The sequence below is a fragment of the Periophthalmus magnuspinnatus genome, chromosome 13, assembly GCF_009829125.3.
Source record: "Periophthalmus magnuspinnatus isolate fPerMag1 chromosome 13, fPerMag1.2.pri, whole genome shotgun sequence".
Classification (NCBI taxonomy): Eukaryota; Metazoa; Chordata; class Actinopteri; order Gobiiformes; family Gobiidae; genus Periophthalmus; species Periophthalmus magnuspinnatus.
The window spans coordinates 5,535,757-5,547,586 of NC_047138.1; the positions used below are offsets into that span (position 1 = coordinate 5,535,757).

The 11,830-nt window shown below is 40.0% G+C and overlaps 1 long non-coding RNA gene across 1 annotated transcript; it reads right to left on the bottom strand.

Moving 5' to 3' along the window:
* Positions 1–5,511: 5,511 nt before the first annotated feature.
* LOC117380780 (uncharacterized) lies at positions 5,512–8,868 on the bottom strand. Its single transcript, XR_004542181.2, has 3 exons — positions 8,819–8,868; positions 8,687–8,737; positions 5,512–8,230 (listed from the first exon to the last, which is right to left on the bottom strand). It is a non-coding gene; the product is annotated as an uncharacterized LOC117380780 (long non-coding RNA).
* Between the last annotated feature and the right edge of the window lie 2,962 nt (positions 8,869–11,830).

The following is an 11,830-nucleotide window of genomic DNA, read 5'->3' on the forward strand; positions in this document are numbered from 1 at the left end:
CGTTGTGATTGGTCCAACCTGTCAGATCTACTGTGGATTTGAGCTCAAACGTATCGGCAGGAGCAGTTCACAAAGTCATAAAGCAGCACAAAGTAAAATGAAATAATATTTTTTGATCCAGAGTACACGCTTCTTCTTCAGAACTTTACAAAGATGTGAGTCTGATGGACGTGATTGACACAAATATGACAATTACAAGTAGAAAATAAAGGAAGAAATATGTCACAGGGTTGAAAAACATTGCGGATTTCTACTGAGTCAATGAGCAAAGGACTAAATTCTGTTAATCTGACTTGAGATAAATATGATTTTCTTTGCAAACGATATGTAACCAGCGAGCTCCTGCGACTGAGGGCTTGGAGACGACGCTGATATCCCACTGTATAAAAAATACAGAGGTAAAAAATACAGATATGTCATCCTGGATTTGCCAGACAATCATTTTGACAGTTTTAAATCACTGGAATTTTGGCGATGATGTTGCCATGGTAACAAAACGAAGGAGTCAGCATGAGGTAATGGACAGTCTCTAATCCATTATTAAAAACTGTTCCCATCCCGGCCTATAAAATGTGAACGTATGCTGCGCCCAAGGATTTTGTGCAGAAGCAGCCTTTGCTAATAGCATTTATATGTAGATTGGAACAGGTCGTCCACATTTGGGTCATGTCCTTTAAAGTTACCTCATTTAACGCCTGTGACATTTTGTCTTTTGGCAGAATGGCAAAGATTAAGCCCGCCTCACCTTATGCTCTGACACACAGTTCAAATTCTTTTTTTCTTTTTTTTTTTTTTTTAAGCCAAGAAAGTTCTAGTTTGGAAATATTTCTTCAAATTACTCATTTTGAAGCAGAGGTCTCGAATAACTATTCATATTTTCTTGCATTTTTAAAGAAATTACTCACTATTCAATTCGAAACAATACATTTTATTATAACGCAGTGTCACAACAGCACGCAGGGCTTCAGAAACAATTAAAAAATCTAACATTACTGAACAAAGATTTATTTAGAGGTTTTTGTTTTGCTGACATTCGCTACGTGATAGTAACAGTAGTAGTGGGTGACAGCACTGATGACAGTTTTTGTAGTAGTTGTCGTATTGGTTATTGTTACAGCCCTAGGCCTTAAGTTCCTTTAATTATTTTTATTTGTACACTATATTTCATGTGTGTGTCCCTGAATTCCAAGCCTGAGACTGTGTATTATTGTATTTTGAGTTGCGTAGTGACATATATATGATAGAGCAGAACAACCAGCCCAAGTCTGTCTGTTCCCTGGGTTACTAATTCCTCTTTTGACCACCATCTTCATCTTGGTAAGTCTTCTTCACTCTTCAGATTTCCTCCTCTCTCATATCCAGTATTACTTATTTAACAGTTAGATATAAGCCCTTCATTTTCACTTAGTTTAGTACTGACACAAGGAGTATGTTGGCCAAGTAAGAGTCAATTTTGTCAAGTAAAACGATATAGTAAGTAAATATATACATACTTAACCAGTTCTTTGCCAGACTCTCAGTTCAAAGCCTTTCTTCATTTAAGGTCATTATTGAGCCCTGCCACTTGAGAGCCTCCGTCAAGAGCTGCCATGTGCGATCTCCGGGAACATAACAACCGCTGTGAGCCACTGTCACCTAAGAAAACATCACTGCCCATGACCTTTAACCTGGACAGCTCAGAATGGCTCTATGTAGCTATAACAGGCCTGTTTGTCTCTATGGAGATGCTGTTCCACATGGCATGGCAGTTGTTCAATTTTATATATACTGCCTGGCCAAAAAAAAAGTCGCCACCTGGATTTAACTAAGAGAATATGTTGGTGTTGCTGCAGTTGGTCAAGTCTAGCCAGTCTATGCCAGGATTCATCAGGCTCAAATTGTGAAAGAAAAGAGTGTTTCTGGGAGCATGAGACATCATTTTCACACATGGATTGTCCACCACAGAGTCCAGACCTTAACCCCATTGAGAATCTTTGGGATGTGCTGGAGAAGCTTTGTGCAGCGTCAGACTCGACCATCATCAATGCAACATCTTGGTGAAAAATGAATGCAACACTGGATGGAAATAAATCTTGTGACGTTGCAGAAGCGAAATCGAAACAGTGACACAGCGAATGCACGATGTAATCAAAGCTAAAGACGGAACAACGAAATATTACAGTGGGTGACCTTTTTTTGGGGGGGTGGTGACTTTTTTTTTGGTCAGGCAGTGTAGTTTTATTGCTAAAAACTTGCATTCACACATAGCCTGCTGATATCACCTGCTTGTCTTCATGGAGATAGACAAGTTTCATGCTGTGGGACATTGTAAGCAAAGCAAAAATATCTCCACGTAGACCAGAATGTAGCGACCCTCCTTCAGACACATGTAAAAAGTACATTTAGCAATTCACCATTTCAATATCTAAACCATAGGAGGGAAAATAATGATCTAAAATAGCGCCATTTCATTTTCAGTATTGATTTCTCGTGACATCGTGGCTTGCCTTCCAACCGTGACCTTTTGCCGAATGTCTCTCCTCTCTCTGCCCCCATTTCACGCTACAACCGTCCAATCCAATAAAGCATTCGGGCCAGACAAAGAAGTGATTTCGCTCAGCCATCCCCAAAAGAAATATTTTGTTGCAGAAAGTCTCACTCCACCCCTCCGTATGTGCAGTAGAGTCGTTGAGCTGACTCAGTGACCACGGATCCACCTGCAGAGAGGGAGAGATTCGGCTCTCAAACACATACAGAGCGCGATAGTGGGAGAACATACGGCCGTGTCTCAAATCACCCCCCTCAGAACCATCAGGGGCAGAGAACGAGGCTCGCTGATGAAATAACACACTCGGTTTCCATTCGGCTGTGATTGGAAATAACAGTTATAATTACCACAGAGTAATCACGTCCCCGAGCTCTGAGTGTCAGCATCACTTCTACTGTCATAACAGATCAGCCAAAGCACAGAACAGGTCGCACACTAAAATTAGAACAGGATAATAACCAGTTTGTGTCATTTCAGGAATTATTACAATAAGATAAGGTATTTTTTGAAACATTTGTACATGGAGGCAACACTTTTTTTCTTTTCTTTTTATATACTGTATAAGTTTATATAAGTTTGAACACTTTTTTTTTGTCTTTTTTTGCTTTGTCTGAAATGTCACACTATGGCACATGTGTCAAACTCAAGGCCCACGGGCTAAATCTGGCCCTCCACATCATTTTATGTGGCTCTCGACAAGGTAAATTACAAGGTATGATGGTCTTAAAATGTCATTTTTTCAGGAGACACACAGTTACGCAGCCATATATTTGCATCTTTGCAAATGCATATGTAATATTTGTAACTTGAACAAGTAATAAATACAGAAACAATTAACGATTTAAAAAAGTAGTTACATTTATTTTACATCTGGCCCTTTGGCAGCCATTTTGCGGATGTGGCCCTCGGTGAAAATGTGCTTGACTCTCCTGCACTATGGCATTAAACTTTGCTATGTCCATGGAGATAAACAGATGATTAGACATCAGCAGATGTTTTTTTTTTTTTTTGGGGGGGGTTTATGGCAGATGCTGATATCGATTATATAGAATCTAGCAAAGCCGATGGCTGATAAGTTCTGACGATAATTTTGAGCCGATATGTTGGACAGATTTGGATTATTTTCCCCAAATGATGTAAGTAAATTAACTTTAAACTCTCCCCAAGCCATTTTTACCACCAATACCACCAGCTATAAGAGAGCTGTGGTCACTTTTTACGCTTTGTCCATCTATCTCTCCATTTTAGTGTTAATATAAAGCTTTGTGTGTATTTTTTCTATCAATTTCTATAGTTGATGCCAGTCCAGAGTTCAGATTTTTGGGAACAGTGAAACTACTCACAGTGAATGCATGATGTTCCAAGATATTTTTGATTAATTACACATGCAATTGAATAAATGGCAGGTAAGTTTAATGTCATACTGTGGAAAATTGTGGGCAAAGCAATAACATCTCCCTGGAGACTGGGGACAGAACATCCACAAAGTTACCTTAAGTTAAAGTAGTTTGAGGTGCACAAAAGAGACTGATAACAATATAGTTGAGTTAATTTAGTCTCTTCTGTGGATGAGCAGATTGTAAGTAGTATTAGGAGTAAGTTATCATATAGTAAAACACATACACTGACAGTTAATACTATTACTAATGTTGTATGTTCAAATACAAAATCACCAAATAAAACATTCTTTATGACCAAGAAAATGTTATGTTCAAATATAATTACATTTATTTATGTTTTAAAGTTGGAATCCATCTAAAGAAAAACACTGTTGTTGGACAAAGTTCTTCAAAGTATTTAATAAGTGTCGTAACGGGTGAGTGTGGCGGACCAAAGGATGCAGACTCGGGGAATATTTACAGGATTTATTGTAGAAATGGGACAAGTACAAACAGAGGGTGATCCGGAGGTGAGCAGGTGAGCAGGTGAGCAGGTGAGCAGGAACACAGGAACAGACAACATGAAGGGACGACAGGAAGACAGGCAGACCAGACGGGCATAGGGCAGAGCGGGCAGGAGACATCCAGGGCCGGAGCATGACAGGAACACAGGGACGGCAGGAACAAGAGAAGACGACACAGACAGGGTGAGGACATGCAGACGATCTCGCACCGAGTGTCTTCCCCCATCTCCTCTTATCCACGGCAGGTGTGGTGATTAGCCAGATGGAGAGCAGGTGCGCGCGGGAGGAGCCGAGAGCTCCGCCCAGCTCCAGGTACAGGCAGGTGAGGGAGGGGGAAGAGCACACAGGGAGGAAAACCAGGAGCGGACAGTGCGGATCAAGACAAATAAGTATATGTATTATTCTGACCATGTTAAATATCACGTTTGACAGATTTGTATATTTCATGTTACGCAGTGTGATTGTATCTTATGTGTCTATCTAAAAGTACTTCCATTTCACTATATCTCATATCAGTGTTTGCTCTTTATTCACTTCTTCCACCCTCTATTCAATAAAATTACAGGTGGGAATGAGGTGTGTAAAATGCGACTGTGTATTCTGTCATTCCCTCTCTCTATCTCCTCTCTTTTAGACACTTTGGCCGTGCCCCATGTGGCGGCCCATTTGTCCTGCAGTAATTCATTACCTGTTCACTCAGTGGTGACAACACCTCACTTCCATCTGGCTCCTGGCTCTCCTGGGGGCCCTGCAACTCCAGCTATAATAAGGACCACCACCAGGAAATACATTTGCTCACCTATTACCTCAATAAGTACGCCATGATTGATTTCTTGTTGGATTATCATGTGTCACCGCACCACCAAGAGCCCTTTTAATGAGCAGAGCCACATCCTCCACCTGTGACTCTATTCAAAATCACAGGAGACAGAAGCAGCACAGAAAAAGTGACAGCCATTGTCAAACATGTGAGATAGGAGGGGCTTTCCTGCTCAGCGTGCACTGCCAGAAAAGATTGTCCTCAACGTTTTTCACCCCAGAAGACAGAGAAGTTGTCCTCGCATGTAATTATGGACATATTTCACCACATTAAACTGTGAATTTTGAATCATTTGTCTGTATTAATATACATAACTGTGCATGCTTTTGAATAATGCTGTTGACAGTGTTAATGACTGTGTTTGTCTAAATAATAGACCAACAGATGCACCCAAAATCTATTCACTATTATTTTATTATAACTTAACATAAGTGATCATCTAAACTGTCTTTACTTCACTGAGTTAGTGTCATTAGTTTTACATGCATCTGTCGGTGTCATAATGAGGAATCATGATGTTTTTTTTAAGATCAATAAAACTATATTTGAGATAAAATGAGTGATATATTGATGAATTAGTATTAGATAGTTGTACTGTCTGGACTCCATCAACTGGGCACCCTCGGGAGTCAAACAGGAACTTCCTGCTGCAGAGAGCACCTGCTCGGGGAAGCTTCAGAGGACAGATGCTATGTGCATTATCAATTTTGTATGTACGATCACTTATCCTATAAGTGATCATACGTACACTCTGAGTCAACATGATGCATGTAATTTCATCTCTCTAAGGAACAAATCAAATATTATTTACATCCTTTCATTTAAAATAACATTAGCCTGGCAAATCCAGAATGTTTCCTCTGTGTATTTTTTATACTGATTGATATCAGTCTGGTCCTCCACGCTCTTTTTTTCAGTGACACATGTGAAATTGAGGAGCTCATTGGTCACCTATGATTTACAATTAAAAAACAAATTTATCTCACGTCAGATCAGCAGAGTTTAGTGCTTTGCTCATTGATTCTGCAGAAATCCACATTGTTTTTCAGCTCTGTGTGATTTTTTTATTTTATTTATTTTATCCTGAGATGGATGGACCATGCGTGTCTAATGCATGACTAATCCACCTGTCACCAGTGACCAGACTCATATCTTTATAAAGTATTGAAGTGTGTATTCTAGATCCATTGACATATAAAATGCTGCTCATTTAAATGCATTGCAGTTTGTCCCAAGGAAAATATTTTACATTTAACACCACCATATCCCATCTGTCCAAGCCCGGTTAGGACCATCCATGACATTGTTCAGCGAGTATAGAGATGTAAAGAAGAGCTAATCTTAACTCACTATAATCCTCCACAGTGTAAGATGAATTGAACACTTTGATTGTAGCTATTGTACCCTCATTAATGCACGCATCAAACAAATTACAGGACTTATAAACTGGGATGAACCGAGGTGAGATTTGCCAAATAAATCTACATTCAGCTCTCCACAGGACAACACAGAAAAAGCAGCTGCTGCATACATAATGTGATTAATCTGTATCATTCTCTCCTCAGAGTTGCATAATACATGTTGCATTCCTTTAACCCCCTGTATTTTATCTTGCTATCACCCACATAGCCTCATACACATGCAGCCAGCACACTTCCCATTGTTTAGCTCTAAGATTACGTGTCTGGGATCCGTTCCAACACTTTCAATTGATTAATAGTGGCTTTAATTCCACAGAATGCTGACTGCAGGCTGCACCACTGTGTGTCTTGAAAACATGCTTCTTCGAGCCTCATCATTGGTGCGTGTGTTTTGGAGGAGTTAATGAATAAGTCATTAGGAGGTGACTGTGATTGATGTGTTGGATACAAATAAGTTGGGAGAGAGAGAGAAGGAAGCCAGACTAACTGCAGGTGAGCCACTGTTGGATCCTGTGTGTCACTCCCACCATATGTGCGTTTATTGTCTCGGTGTTGACAGAATATTCAAATGCATCGCTTTTTAAATACACCTCCAGGAATTCTTTGTAGTGACTTACTTTGAATTAAAGAAATACATCCAAATATTACCAGGTGGGTTGAAATGATTTTGAGGAAGCTTTAGGATAGGTAGGTAGCAAAATGGTACAAAAATGTTCTGAAAGTATAAGTTGTGTCGTACACTGTTAGTAAAAGTGATGCGTCTTACATCGGCTCTCAATCAGTAATATTTGGTTCCATTTAGTGATGAATTTAACACTTTTCTGCTGTATTGCACTAGCAAAATTTGCACTCCTTGCGAATTTTGTTGCTTTGCGTAGAACAGACATGTCCAAACTGTGGCCCAGGGGCGAAATGCGGCCCTTAGACCAATTTTTCTTGGTCCTCAAACTTCCAGGTCAATTGGCCCATATTACCTTAACCCTTTAAGGACTGATGTAGCATGTATAATGCAGCAATATGAAAATCATATATTAATTGCCAATAATAATAGTAGTGCAATGAAATGGGCTAGTATCAGAAGATGTAGGTTGGCTCGAAGGAAGATGGTGTGTTAAATGAAAACCAGACTCAGATGTGCAAGTTGAGCTCAGCTGTGATTATTTACAGAAGTGCCATCGACAAAGACATTATGTACAATAATTTACAAGGTGTGTGATGTAAAACAAAAATAAAATGGGTCCAATGTATTTATAGAGTTGTTTAGGTCAAGGGCGCAAGCAGTATTGTTCATAAATCCACGTTGCTGCGAAAGAAGAGTTCATAAATCCACTTAGGCGCACAAAGAGTTCAGATCTTGAAGTTTGGTGAACCCGGGTTTCAGTCTGTGCAAAACTTGCAAAGTTCAAACAATCCACCAGCGGAGGTTGTTAGTGTGCGTGTGTGCAAGTGGGTGTGTGTGGGGAGCGGCTGCAGCGCCTCCTACCGCACCGGCGGACGGGCGCACTCAATATGTCCAGGCTCGAGGCCTTCTAGCTCGCCATCCAATACTGGAACCTGGCCTGTACAAAGCAGGACCAGCAATAAGTAATATCATTGACCATGTATTACAGTTAAGTTACAAAAGGTAACGCAATAAAACAATTTATCACAATACTTAGTCATAATGATCATAATCATCATAATCAAAATCCATGTACATGTATAAATATTTCTTCCATCACAGAGTACTCTTTGTCATATCATTAGCACAATAACTCAAAGTGTATCAAGTTTTCAATGGTAAACATCACTCAATTTCAGTGCTAACATTACGTGGACAATATCAATAAATCCTGTGCAAATATATTAATGCATTTCAACCAGTACAGAATATAGCACTTTAAGAAATGATCGTCTAAAACTTCGTAGGAACGAGTGCAGCTAGCGCCAGCACCAGCTGACAGGTCCGTAACTTTATTCAAAGGAGCGCTAGCGTTAGCATCGTAGCTCCAAACAAACAATAAGTCAGCACTCACCAGTTCCGCTTAATAGTCATCCTCAGCACATCGTCATACAGCAGGAGGCATCTAGAAAGGTTGGTAGCGTAACAGGCACTTAGAGATCGGTTTAAACCAAGATGAGTGAATTTTACAGGGCTAAATGCCTACCTGCAGCAGCTCAGACACTCCCGAGACCCACACACGACCCACAACAGTCGCGAGCCGTGGTGTGGCGCCCCATTTAAAGAGACAGTACACCAAGGCCAAGGGGAGCGGAAAAACACCCGGGTTACACTGAGCACACTATAGACCAGTATAGCTCGCCGAGACTTTTATTCTTTTTTTTTAATTCTAGCCATAGAAATCATGTTCAAGGAAGTATCAGAATTTACCGCATTTTTTCACACAACTACCTGTATTTTACATATCCATACATATTTTTTCTTTTACACATCGAATAAGTAACTGGGAAAATCCCCGCAGCACACGCGCTCTCATTCGTCACCTTCCAGGGACAATGAGGCAGATTATCACACTGATGGTAAAATATTTAAATAGACGCTATAGGGCTATATAGTACTTTTACTGTATATTTCTGAAAATCTACTTATACCAAATACTTAATGTGCCACACTGAGGATGTAAGCACGAATAAAGGTCTAGTGATTCAGTCTAATTTGTAATAACACAGATTTGAAGTATTCACTGTATTGGTGACGAGTCTATGGCCCTCAATCGGCCCTCAGGTTTGTCTGTGTTTTTATATGCGGCCCTTAATGAGAAAAGTTTGGACACCCCTGGCTTAGAATGTTCCAGAGTATGGCATTAAACATATCTATCTTGCATTTATTTGATCGTAAGTGTTTGTAAGCGTCAAAAATGCCTTGAAAAAACATGCCTCTCTAAACTCTAGATTTAAATTTTATCTAGGCCTGGTTGTCTTCAAGGAGATGGATATGTTAAATGCCGTACTGTGAAAGTTTCCAGGCAAAGCAATAACATCTCCATGGAGACAGTGGGTAGTGAGACCTCTATTCACTGCGGGCACTGCCATTGTCACTGGGGTTTTATTCCTTCGCATGGGGCTGCCGATCTTGACAGCAAAGAAGTTGTCTACAGACTACAGAGCCGCTTTAAAGCCTCCCAGAGAACGGGCGCAGCGTTGAATCGTTGGTGCACATGAACATTTTACACAAACCTACATGAACCGACTTTACATCATATTTTAGCGGCAAAACTTTTCCCAAATCCTCCATCGTAAATACTGGGATTCCCGTTTAACCAGAAGTGCCACCTCAAAGAAAGCGCAGCGTTTAGTCGCGTTTACGGCAAAAGTGGGCGGGGCACGATAAGGTCAATAGAGGTGCTAAGTGATGATGTCACTTCCGGGTCGAAACGAAAAACTTGACAGGTGATTTTGTTTCTTTGTTTTTGTATCTTATTCATCAAACAAGAAACAATTACCTTTCAAAAGTGTATGTTTAGCCACAAATTGAATGAAATATGTGAAAAAGTAGTAGTAGTAAACACGTTCATTGTTCCAGGAAGTGACATCACGTTAACAACTCCATCAGGAAGTGTGTGCACCTTTAACATTCTGCGTATATAACTTGTTTAAAAGTTCCTTGCTTTGCTACATATTTACATCGTTTGGTCCACTTTTACTTCTTGGATGCTAGTTTCTTCTCTCTATAAAGCAGAAAACATCAGTCGCTTTATATAATCATAAACAATGCCATATACATCTGAACATATGAGGACTCACCATTTCTCTTTATTTGTGGTTATGTTTATGGTTATGCTGCAAAGACATTTAAATAATCTCAAATACCCACCAGGCTGAAAATCTTCAAAAGTGCGTCATAAAGCAATGTAAACCTGATCACATGACCCCTCCCGGGCTACAACGGAAAAGCAGACGGTAATAAGCGGATATAAAGACACAAATCTATGCAGAGACAAGTTGCTGAAGTTACATTATTGGTTCAGGCCCATTGGCAAAACAATATCAAATGAGTAACTGCTTTGTCAGAAATGAATAAAATAAACTCAAGTTCTGACAAGGCATTTTAAAACAACACGGAATGAGGGTAAGGTAAAACTGTGGTGTCTACGTTTCACTCGTTTAAGCGAAAATGCACTGTTAAAACGCATTATGTAATATGTCAGGATGCATTGGTTTACAGTAGGGCAAAAAAGTATTTATTCAGCCACCAATTGTGCAACTTCTCCCACTTAAAAACATGAGAGAGGCCTGTAATTTCCATCATAGGTGCACTTCAACTATGAGAAAAATGAGAAAAAAAACATCCAGAAAATCACATTGTCTGATTTTTTAAGAATTTATTTGCAAATTATGGTGGAAAATAAGTATTTGGTCAATAATAAAAGTTCATGTCAATACTTTTTCGTTTTCTGTAAGTCTCCACGAGGTTTTCACACACTGTTGCTGGTAGTTTGGCCCATTCCTCCATTGCAAATTTCCTTCTAGAGCGGTGAAGTTTTGAGGCTGTTTGTGTTGTCCTTCTACAGCCCTTCAGTCTTGGCCATCGTGGAGTTTGTAGTCTGACTGTTTGACGTTGTGGCCAGGTGTCTTTCATAATGATAACGAGTTCAAACAGGTGACATTAATACAGGTAACGTGCGTGTAAGAATTGTTCGTTTCTGGTGTAAGAGACTGAAACAAAGTCGGAAGGGTTTAATGAGTTCCACAAGGTAAAGTGAACAATGAAGCAACACACTCTCCAGAAAGAATAGAAGATAGTCCTGAGATGTGCCTGTTGACAGCTTTTATACGGTCTCCCAGTGTGTGTGTTTGTGAGGGGGGTCTTCTTCTAATCAGCATGGTGTGATACATTTAGAAACTTTAGGCAATGTCGAAAAAGGTGACTGTTTTATGACCCTCCCAAAGTGAGGATCACACATTCCTGAGATATGGCTTTAACCAAAATGGCCAGAACATAGCTGTCATCTTATTGTCCACAGTCCTTCTAATCTCCATAGCGTCCTGGTGATCCCCCACGCATTCCCTATCCACAGTTGGGCACATGTTATTTACTTTAGCGTGAGTAAATCAAGATACCAGTTTGGAGTAGTGCTGGACAGGACAGAGGATCCTCTTAAAGAAGAAGTTGCAAGTCTGTTAGAGCCAGAAATTAGCCAGAAATTACGGACCTCCCT